Source organism: Balaenoptera acutorostrata, chromosome 6, assembly GCF_949987535.1.
Source record: "Balaenoptera acutorostrata chromosome 6, mBalAcu1.1, whole genome shotgun sequence".
In the NCBI taxonomy this organism is placed as follows: Eukaryota; Metazoa; Chordata; class Mammalia; order Artiodactyla; family Balaenopteridae; genus Balaenoptera; species Balaenoptera acutorostrata.
This window is the reverse complement of record NC_080069.1, coordinates 89920860-89933169: the sequence shown is the minus strand read 5'-3', so window position 1 is coordinate 89933169 and position 12310 is coordinate 89920860.

Here is a 12310-nt window from a genome sequence, read left to right as displayed (position 1 = left end):
ACTGTAAAGTTTATTCTTTTCCCTTTGTAATTAATAAGCATTTTGTGGGCAGGTACATATAGACTTAGAAAGTATCCTGTTCATCACGCTTCCTACTTATTTATTTATTTATATCAGTATGGACTTGTGGATTCCTATTTTACTCAATAGAATAGAATCTGCTACTATCATCATTTAGTTTTAAGTTCAAATTTTCCCAGATTGGGCCAGTGGGAACCCCATAAGCTGGTTTCTGTGTTCTTTTAACATTTTCATATCGTTTTTTTGAACATCTTTGCTTTCTGGCACAAGATATTTCAGTTGACCCTGTACTTTCCCTGCCTCAGCCCTGAAATCACCCATTTCTCCAAGTTCTGGTTTCTTTTGGTAGGGAATGGTATTTAGAGACCAAGATCTACGTGTTTGGTATGGTCTGCTTTTGGTATGTCACTCCTCCCAGGCCTGAATTAACCAAATTAGGGAATATATGTAGACACAATTTTACAACTAAAAGTGATTTATTTCTAAATCTATATATATTGGAAACCATAAGTTCAACTCTAATTCCAGTCCATCACCACAAAGTTCATTCTGGTTTTCTTCCCCCCCATATTTATAACTTCTTTCTCTGACAGTGGGAAACCTGGTTCCAATTAGCTTTAATATATTTACTTATTTGATCAGTTCCCCTGTAAGTTACACATCTTCCATCACCATCACCCGACATGAAGGCTCTTCTTATCCCATTCAGGCTCCCACCTTGAAGCAAGCCCAAGCCCCTACATGGATGCTGTATTAGTTAGGGTTCTCCAGAGAAACAATGAGAGAGAGAGAGAGAGAGATACAGAGAGAGACACACAGAGAGAGACTGATTGATTATTATGAGGAATTGGCTCACAGGATTATGGAGGCCGAAAGTTTCTACAGTCTGCCATCTGTAAACTGGCAGGAAAGCTGGTGGTGTAGTCTGAAGACCTGAGAACCAGGGATGCTGACAGTGTAACTCCAAGACCTGAGGGCCAGAGAAGATAAGATGAGATGTCCCAGCTCACAGATGAGGAAAGAAAAACATGGGCAAATTCCTTTTCCCTCCACCTTTTGTTCTATTAAGGCCCTCAACAGATTGGATGATGCCCACCCACTTTGGGGAGAACAATCTACTTTACTGAATCCACTGATTAAAATCCTAACCTTAGGGCTTCCCTGGTGGCACAGTGGTTGAGAATCTGCCTGCCAATGCAGGGGACATGGGTTCGAGCCCTGGTCCGGGAAGATCCCACATGCCGCAGAGCAACTGGGCCCGTGAGCCACAACTACTGAGCCTGCGCGTCTGGAGCCTGTGCTCCGCAACAAGAGAGGCCGCGATAGTGAGAGGCCCGCGCACCGCGATGAAGAGTGGCCCCCGCTTGCCACAACTAGAGAAAGCCCTCGCACAGACACGAAGACCCAACACAGCCAAAAATAGATAAATAAATTTATAAAAAAAAAAATCCTAACCTTATCTGGAAACACCCTCACAGACACACCCAGAAATAATATTTAATCTGGGCACCCTGAAGCCCATCAAGTTGACACATAAAATTAACCATCCCAGATGCCCTCCTTAGTCTGATCAGGCTCTGACAACCCTCACAAGGTTGCCCCCTGCCCAGATGCCCGTCTCACCTAGCTTAGGCTCAGACACTGTATCAGGCCACCCTTTCCACATGGATAAACTTCTCATCCTGCTTGGACTCCAGTGCTCTTGCTCTAGGCCACTGCAGGCTCCCCTTCCCCTCTGAGTGGAAGACTACCCACCAAATGGCTTTCAGATTGAATTGCTCAGGAAGGGAAAAGGAAGAAGGAAAAAAAAAATCTTAATTGTCTAACTATTTGCCTGTCTCCCCCATTGGAGAGAGACTCATTTGGGGTTAAACAATAAACAGATTTGTTTGTTTTGTTCACTGCCATATCCTCAGCTCCTGGAGCAGTGCCTGGCACATAGTAGACCCTCAATAAATGTTGAATGAATGAGTGACAAGGCAAGGAATGAGTCTGAATCATCACAAATCCTAGGAGCCTAGTACAGGGACTGGAGCTCAAAGACACTAAAGTTGCTTAAATTTAACTAGCATTGAGCTTACAAATAGCAGATTCTCTGTAAACGTTGGTTGGTTGAATGAAAACATGAACAGTTAAATCAAAGTTAACAAGTGACAGGGGACTTCCTTGGTGGTCCAGTGGGTAAGACTCTGCACTCTCAGTGCAGGGGGCCCAGGTTCGATCCCTGGTGGCTGAACTAGTCCCACATGCATGCTGCAACTAAGACCCAGCGCAGCCTAAAAAAATAATTTAAAAAAATATTTTTTAAAAAAGCTAACGAGTGACAAAGAAGACAGAAGTGGATACAAAGAGTCAATTACAGTTCTTGAGAGAAGTGTCCTGGCCCCTCCAGATATAGGGACATATTATATGTCCCTTGCTACTCAAAGTGTATGATCTTTGGGCCAAGAGCATCAACATCACCTGGGAACTCGTTAGCACTGCAGAATCTCCTGCCCTATCAAATCTTCTGAATCAGAATCTGCACTTTAACAAGATCCCTAGATAACTAATGCACCCTTCAAGTTTGTGGAGCACTGTTGTACAAGAACGTTTCCCTTTTAAGGCACATCTTTACCAGTCAAAGTCTGTGAAAGCCCTCAGAATTTGCTGCTTTACAGCTGAGTGGAAGAGTGAAGACTATGACACATGGTTTGAGAGCAAAGGCTCCCAGAATTACCACAGGCAAGAACTCAAAGTGACAGACACTCTGTCAGGAGAAGGAAAGTATTAATGGCAAGGTGATTGGGAAGGGGACTGTAGTATACCCCTATATTGTTTAACTATTTAACAATGATTCTAAATACACAGACACCATATACATATACATACATGCATACATAACTGGGATGGGGCAAGATGGAGGGAGCCCTACTCAGGCAGTGACCAAAATGCCAAAAGCTATAGTGACCTCTTCTAAATTAGAGTCAGGGGTAATCACAGGCAGGATTTACCACAAAATGTTTGTTTATAAATTTAGTTTGGAAATTTGGAGACTTCTGGAATTCTCTGTTAGCATTATTTTTCAGAGGAGGAAAACGATTTTTTGAAAGTAAGGAATTGGAGGGTTCAGGTGGGGTCAGGCAGAGTCCGCCTTTCCTGGGGTAATATCTCCATCTGCTGGCGTCTCCGGATATCACTAGCAAAGACATGAAGGCAGGTCAGGTCATTTGCTGTTAACTCACATAGAGCTCTCAAAACTGTATCTTCTGCCTCTCTGCCTCTCTTTTTTATTCCTTTGTCTCTTTTTCTGTGTTTGTCTCCCTCTCCTGTTCTTCCTTCTCTTCCCCTTCCTCTTCCTTTATATTCCTGATGCAGACTCTGCTTGCATACCTATAGACATGGATGACTTATTCCTTATAAAGCAGACTTTTCACCTTGGACAGATTTTTCCTTACACAAAGCTGAATCTGCCTTTTGTAGCTTCCCCTGTAGTTCCAGTTCTGCTCTCTACGACCACACAGAGCATGACCAACTCCTCCGCCCTGAATCCTTCAAAAGCCTGAATACTCTGATCACGCTTTCCACTTATCTGCCCCTCTCCTTCTCAGCAACTCCTCCCAGCCCCTTGGCTATTTCCCACACCAAAGTTTCTAGGTCTCTCCTCATCCTGGTTACTACTGCTGGACACACACAATATCTCTGTATCCTTCTCACACTGTGGGACCCCACACAGATCAATACATTAGCTCTGGACTGGGTAACACAGAACAGAAAGGATCCATCACCTCCCTTGTGCTACTTGCCATGCCTCTCCTGATGAAACCAATAAGTGCTTTTATTCTAAACATCTATACTGTTTGGTTAACTTATTTAGGGTTAACAATAAACAAAAATTCTTGACTTCACTTCTGCTAAGTCACATCATCCCTGGAATTTTTTAAAAACAAAGATTCAGACCTTAAATGAAGGCCTGTTAAATTTAATTGTGTTAGATTCAGCCTGTTCAGATATTTTAATTTTCCCCAATAACATTTATGAATTTTAAAAAATTATCAAACCAATACATATTTAATGTCCAATATTGAGGAAAACACAGAAAAATAAAAAGAATGCAATTATACTGACCAATGATCCCTTCCCCACCTGAAGGCAAACATTGTTAACATGGTTTTATTATTTTCTACATTTTCTCTGAGCATATGTATATTTATATAACTGGTATAATATTGTATTCAATTTTGTATCCTCCTTTTAGAAATTTAACATTATCTTGTAAGCATTTTCTCAAATCTCACATGATAGTACATTGAATGTTGTCACAGAGTTTATGTATCCAATCCTCTAGTAGAACACTTAAGCTGTTCCCAATTTTTTCACTGTTATGTGGAACATTTCAGTGAATTTTTAAAGCATAAAACTGCTTTTTTGGATGGATTCCTTTGGATAGAGTCCTAAGACTTGCATTAATGAATCAAAGAGCATGAACATTTAAAAAAAGATTCTTAACACACCCTGCCAAATTTTTCTCCAGAATATTTTCAGATCTTTTAAAAATCCTGATTCTAACGCTATCCAAGGCACTTTGGAAGATACAAGAATGAAAATACACTATCCTTGCCCTCAGGAATTAACTTCCTAGGAGGAACACAAAAATGGAAAAAAGCACGCTCGAGGGTAGATACTGTTAAGTCTCTACAACTTCTCTTTTCAGTTCTGTCAGTTTTATTGCCTTTATTTGTTTTGAACCTTTGTTATTAGGATGGTGGTCATTCAGGCTTGCCATCTCTTCTTGATGGATTAACATTTTTATCATTAGAATTCTCCTCTATCTCTTATAATAGACCTTGTCCTGAAGTCCACTTTAGCTGATATTAGTAATACTTCACTGTATGAATATAACCACATTTTACTTATCCACTCATCCATTGATAGACATGTGGGCCGCTCTCATGTTTTAGATATTATGAACAATGCTGCTATGAACATGGGTGTACAAATATCTCTTTGAGACGCTGCTTTCAAGGAATTTTGGTATATATCCAGATGTGGACTTGCTGGATCATATGGTAATTCCATTTTTAATTTTTTGAGGAACCACCCTACTTTTTTCCATAGCAGCTGTACAATGTTAAATTACTACCAACAGTGCACAAGGATTCCAATTTCTCCACATTCTTGCCAACACTTGTTATTTTTAATTTTTTTGATAGTAGCCATCCTAAAGGGTATGAGGTGGTGTTTCGTAGTTTTGATTTGCATTTCCCTAACGATCAGAGATGTTGAGCATCTTTTCATGTGCTTATTGGCCATTTGTATATCTTCTTTGGAGGGATATACATTCAACTCCTTTGCCCATTTTTGAGTTATGTCTTTTGGTTTTTTTGGTTGTTGAGTTTTACTTCTCTATATATTTTGGATATTAATCCTTTATCAGATATATGATTTGCAAATATTTTCTCCCATTCTATGGGCTGCCTTTTTACTCAGTTGAGTTTGTCTTTTGATGCACAATATTTTAAAATTTTCATGAAAGTCCAGTTTGACTATTTTTTCTTTTGCTATCTCTGCCTTTGGTGACATAGCCAAGAAATTATTGCCAAATCCAATGTCATGAAGCTTTTATCCTATGTTTTCTTCTAAGAGTTTTATAGTTTTGGGTCTCACATTCAGGTCTTTGATCCATTCTGAGTTAATTTTTGTATGTGGTGTTAAGCAACGGTCCAATTTCATTATTTTACTTGTGGATATTCAGTTTTCCCAGCACCACTTGTTGAATAGACTGAACTTTCCCCATTAAATGGTCTTGGCATCCTTTTCAAAAATCATTTGACCATATGTATATGCAACGGTTTATTTCTGGGCTCCCTGTTTCATTCCATTAGTCTCTACATTAGTCTTTATGATAGTACCACAGTTTTGATTACTGTGGCTTTCTAGTAAGTTTTGAAATCAGGAAATGTGAGTCCTCCATCTTTGTTCTTCTTTTTCAAGATAGTTTCGTCTATTTGGGATCCCTTGAGATTTCATATAAATTTTAGTATGGGTTTTTCTATTTTGGCAAAACATCATTGAGAGTTTTTATAGAGATTGCATTGAATCTATAGATTGCTTTGGGTAGCATTGACATCCTAATAATATTAAATCTTCCAATCTATGAATATGGAATGTGTTTCCATTAATTCTTCTTTCAGTAACATTTTGTAATTTTCTTTGTACCAGTCTTTTACTTTTGGTTAATTCCTAAGTATTTTATTCTTTTAGATGCTACTGTAAATGTCATTTTCATAATTTCCTTTTGAGATTGTTCATTGTTAGTGTATAGAAATGCAACTAATTTTTGTGTGTTGACTTTATATCTTGGTACTTTGCTGAATTAATTTATTAGCTCTAACAGTTTGTGTGTGTGTGTGTGTGTAATCTTTAGGATTCTCTACACATAAGAATATATCATGTGCAGAGATAATATTACCTCTTCCTTTCCAAGCTGGATGCCTTTTGTTTCTTTTTCTGCCTAATTGCTCTATCTAGACATTCTAGCATTATGTTGAATAGAAGTTGTGAAAGTAGGCATTTGTGTCTTGTTCCTGATCTTAGAGGAAAGGCTTCAAGTCTTTCACCAATGTGTATGTTTGCTGTGGGTTATCATATATGGTTTTTATTATGCTGAAGTAGTTTCCTTCCATTCCTAGTTTGTTGTTTTTAAAAGGGTGTTGAATTCTGTTGAATGCTTTGTGTGCATCATTTGAGATGATCATGTGATGTATTACACTGATCAATTTTCACATATTGAACTATCCTTGCATTCCAGGAGTAAATCCGACTTGGCCATGGTGTATAACCCTTTTGATATGCTGCTAAATTTAGTTTGGTAATATTTTATTGTGAATTTTTGCATTAATGTTCATAAGGGATATGGATCTGTAGTTTTCTTGTAGTGTCGTCTGGCTTTCATATCAGGGTAATACTGGCTTCATAGGATAAGTTAGGAAGTGTTCCCTCCTCTGCAATCTTTTGGAAAAGTTTGAGACAGATTAATATTCATTCTTTAAGTGTTTGGTAGAACTCACCAGTGAAAACATCAGGTCCAGGGCTTTTATCATCAGGAGATTTTTTGATTACAGATTCAATCTCCTTACTAGTTACAACTCTATTTTTTATAACTAGTCAAAGTCAGATTTTCTATTTCTTTGTGATTTGGTCTTGATTGGTTTTGTGTTTCTAGGGATTTGTCCATTTCATCTAGGTTATCCAATTTGTTGACATATAATTGTCCAGAATACTCTCTTATAATTATTTTTATTTCTACAGAATTGGTAATAATATCCTCATTTTCATTTCTGATTTTAATAATTTGCATCTTCTCTCCTTTTTTCTTAGTTCATCTAGCTGATGGTTTGTCAATTTTGTTGATCTTTTCAAAGAACCACTTTTCGGTTTCATTAAGTATCTCTATTGTTTTTCTTTTTAAATTTATTTATTTATTTATTTTTGGCCTCGTTGGGTCTTTGTTGCTGCACACGGGCTCTCTCTAGTTGCAGCGAGTGGGGGCTACTCTTTGTTGTGGTGCGCGGGCTTCTCATTGCAGTGGCTTCTCTTGTTGCAGAGCACGGGCTCTAGGGTGCAGGCTTCAGTAGTTGTGGCACACAGGCTCAGTAGTTGTGGCTCGTGGGCTCTGTTGCTCCACGGCATGTGGGATCTTCCCGGACCAGGGCTCAAACCCATTTCCCCTGCATTGGCAGGCAAATTCTTAACCACTGTGCCACCAGGGAAGCCCTCTATTGTTTTTCTATTCTCTATTTTACTTATATTTGCTCTAACCTTTACTATTTTTTTCCTTCTGCATCTTTGAGTCTAGTTTATTCTTTTTTTTTCCAGTTTTTAAATTGTAAAATTAGTTTGTTGATTTGAGATCTTTCTTGGTTTTTAATGTAAAAATTTATAGCTATAAATTTCCCCCTTAGCACTGTTTTGCTGTGTCCCTTAAGTTTTGGTCTGCTGTGTTTTCATTTCCAATAATCTCTAAGTATTTTCTGATTTCCTTTGTAACTTCTAATCTGAGCCATTGGTCATTTAAGAGTCTGTTGTTTAATTTCCACAAATTTGTGAATTTTCCAGTTTTACTTCTCTTACTGATTTCTAACTTTGTACGATATCTTTGTAAATCTATTGAGAAAATACTTTGTGTTATATCTTTTAAAATCTATTGAGATTTAATTTGTGGCCTAACATGTGGTCTATCCTTGAAAATGTCCCAGGTGCACTTAAGAAGAATGTGTACGCTGTTTTTGTTGGGTAGAGTGTTTTGTATACGTCTATTAGCTCTAGTTGGTTAATTGTATTAAGTCCTCTATTTCCTTACTTAGCTCTGTCTGGTTGTTCTACCCATTATTGAGAATGGGATAATGAAATCTCCAACTATTATTGTAGAACTCTCTATCTCTCTCTTCAATTCTGTTAGTTCTTGCTTCAAAATCCCTGTAAGTCACCTCAGGTGGTGGTGATTGGGGGAGTTTGCAACAATGGTGGGTGAGGTACAATAACAATGGCTGCCTACCTCTTCATCTGCACCTCTATGATCAAAAGCAGCAATCAGCGAGCCCCAATATTTGGAGGATGGGGTCCTTTTTGCCCACCTTGGGTCCCACAGGCTGGTGCAAGGTTCTTCAGGAACCTGTGCACAGCTGCCTGCCACGTGACTGAGAGGTAGGGGATGGGTAGCTCTTACTGAGCTAAGAGCTGACTTGACCCAAATCAACTGCAATTTACCATCCAAGCCTTCCCCTGGAAGTTACAAGCCTTCAGTAGAGTCCAGAGTTCTGAAATAGTTACATCAAACAGATTCTGCCAGTGAAATTATTGTCTGGGTGGGAAGACAGACTCTTGGTGCTTCCTACTCTCCCATCTTCCCAAAATTCCTCCCCCACCCCGTCTTTTTTTTTTTTAACATAATAAAACATTATGAAATATATTTGTAATGGTGAGGGCTATGGCTGCCTCGCTAATTTTTCCCAGATTTTTCCTGGCTATTCTTGCAATATTATCCTCTTTTATGAATTTAGAGTCAGTGTCTAGTTTCCAAAAGTATCTTTTTTTTTTTTTTAAGAGCAAGTCCTTTTTTACTCCTCCAGCTTTTTTTTTTTAATTTTTAATTTTATTTATTTATTTTATTTTTGGCTGTGTTGGGTCTTCGTTTCTGTGCAAGGGCTTTCTCCAGTTGCGGCAAGTGGGGGCCACTCTTCATCGCGGTGCGCGGGCCTCTCACTGTCGCGGCCTCTCCTGCTGCGGAGCACAGGCTCCAGACGCGCAGGCTCAGCAGTTGTGGCTCACGGGCCCAGTTGCTCTGCGGCATGTGGGATCTTCCCAGACCAGGGCTCGAACCCGTGTCCCCTGCATTGGCAGGCGGACTCTCAACCACTGCGCCACCAGGGAAGCCCCCAAAAGTATCTTTTTTTGTTGTTGTTGTTGTTGTTGCTTTGATTTTGTATTAGCTATAGGGTGATCTTTATTTGTCATTTCCCCTCAAATTAGAGAAAGATTATGCTTAAGAGAAGTGAGATGGTTCTATTCATTCTGGTTTTTGACTATTAGGTTTGTATGTTAGTTTCTATTTTTTTTTTTTACCATCTTTATTGGAGTATAATTGCTTTACAATGGTGTGTTAGTTTCTGCTTTATAACAAAGTGAATCAGCTATACATATACATATATCTCCATATCTCCTCCCTCTTGTGTTTCCCTCCCACCCTCCCTATCCCACCCCTCTAGGTGGTCACAAAGTACTGAGCTGATCTCCCTGTGCTATGCGGCTGCTTCCCATTAGCTATCTATTTTACATTTAGTAGTATATATAAGTCCATGCCACTCTCTCACTTCATCCCAGCTTACCCTTCCCCCTCCCCATGTCCTCAAGTCCATTCTCTACGTCTGTGTCTTTATTCCTGTCCTGCCCCTAGGCTCTTCAGAACCTTTTTTTTTTAGATTCCATATATATGTGTTAGCATACGGTATTTGTTTTTCTCTTTCTGACTTACTTCACTCTGTATGACAGACTCTAGGTCCATCCACCTCACTACAAATAACTCAATTTCGTTTCTTTTTATGGCTGAGTAATATTCCATTGTATATATGTACCACATCTTCTTTATCCATTCATCTGTCTATGGACACTTAGGTTGCTTCCATGTCCTGGCTATTGTAAACAGAGCTTCAGTGAACATTGTGACACATGACTCTTTTTGAATTATGGTTTTCTCAGGGTATAGGTCCAGTAGTGGGATTGCTGGGTCATATGGTTGTTCTATTTTTAGTTTTTTAAGGAACCTCCATACTGTTCTCCATAGTGGCTGTATCAATTTACATTCTCACCAACAGTGCAAGCCAAAAGTACCTTAGTGATACTGTTATTGGGAAATTTATAGCTTAATTTAGGAATAATTTTGTCAATGAGTTGAAAACTCAACCTAAAAATCCTGGTTTTCATATATACTACAAAAATAGTAAAGGTCATTATAAAAATTAAATTAATACAGAGGTATGTAAAGGCTAAAAATTAAGAAGACCCTCTTAAAATATTTCCTTATCATCACCCCCTCCCAACTTCCCTTCACTGAGGCAATTTTTACAAACAGTTTGATAGTATCCTTTCATACTTAGCCATACCTTTACAAGCTTTTATGTGTACATCCACACGCAGGGTTTTACTGGTTTTGTTTTGAATGTATATGGGATCATTAGTAATAAAGGAGCCATAATACATACACAGTGTATATCAATGTATTGTAATCCTCTTTGGATGCACATTCACATTGTTTCTTTTTTTCTTCCACTAATAAAGCTTGATCAAAGTCTCGTGCATACTTTTCCACATTTGTTTAAGTAGAATTTCTAGAAAGGAATTGCCAGCGAGAAGGTAATGAACGCATAATTTAAAAATTTGAAGATACCAAGTTATCTTCAGAGAACAGTGATACTCCCAACAACGACATAGGATGGGACTTTTTTCACACACTCTACTAAGTACTGAACGTACAAATCTTTTTAATTTTTGCCACTCTGTATATATGAGATAACATCTAGCTCACAGTATGTCTGTAAGGGTCACATATGTTAAAGGACCTCTCACGTTGCCTGGCTTACTGTCAGCATTTTTTTTTTTTTTTTAAGCAGCCCAATCTGAGAGTAAAATACGTGCAAGGGCTATAAAATGTCAGGGAATCTTAATGCACACAATTTACCATCAGACTTCGTTGAGACCTTAAAGAAAAAAACCCCAACCCCAATATTGCAAGGACAACATTTCCAACGTGTATGGTCTGAAGGGATGGATCAGCTCTAATGATAACTGGGTGTTGAGCTCTGAAGAAGTGGGGTGTTCCCTTTTAAAAATAGTCTTCCCCCCCCACCCCCCCCAAAAAAAGAACCGAACTGCGTTCCCCTGCCTGCCTTTGTCTCCGGAGCCACGCCGAGCTCCCGACAGCTCCCGCCGCGGAAGGCCCCTTACGGACTTCCTTGTCTCCTCCTCACCTGGGGAAGGAGGGCTTCTTTCTGCCGACGGAGGCGCCGGGGCCGGTGTACCTCAGGGTACGGGCTCTCCGTCCGAGCGTGCACCTGGGAGCCCGGGAGCCGCACGGACCTTGCTCTTTTCTGATACTGTCCCACCGAAGTCCGCGACTCTTCCACGTTTCCAATTCTGTTCATTGGAAGACTGGTTCTGGAGACTGCACGCTTATTAGACCTGCGGCACGGAATGCGGAGCAAAGTGCCAGACTTCTCAGGCCCCAGCCCTTGGAGACGCCGCCACCGGGACTGGACGTGGAGCGGTGTCGGACCCAACTGCCGTCAGATGGATGGCATTTTCGGTTCAGCGTCTTTAGCCTGGATTTTGGCTTAATTCAACCTAAACAGCGTCTTGGAATTTTATTTTTTTCCAAAGCCTACGAGGTGGGTACTCAACCTCGGACCCGGCGAGTGTGTGGGTCCCGCGAACGGAATTCGCATTGGAGAGGGAGCCCGGTGTCACCGAACAGGGAGCCGGGCGCCGTGAGGGTGGGGAAATCCTTCAGGTGCAGCCAGCGGTGGGACACACTACCTCGCGGGCTCGCCTCACACCTGACTCAGACCTCAGGCAGTCGTAGTTCTGACTGGTGGAATGAGGCGGATAACCAGCTGGCCTCCACCACAGCAGGTCTGGATTGGCTTCGACACACAGTCGCTTTTCTGTAGTCCAAACCTAGAGCCGCTTAGTGATAAATCCCGCCTTAAAAGGCGTTTGATAACAGTTTTACGTGTTGTAAGGCATACGGTGATTG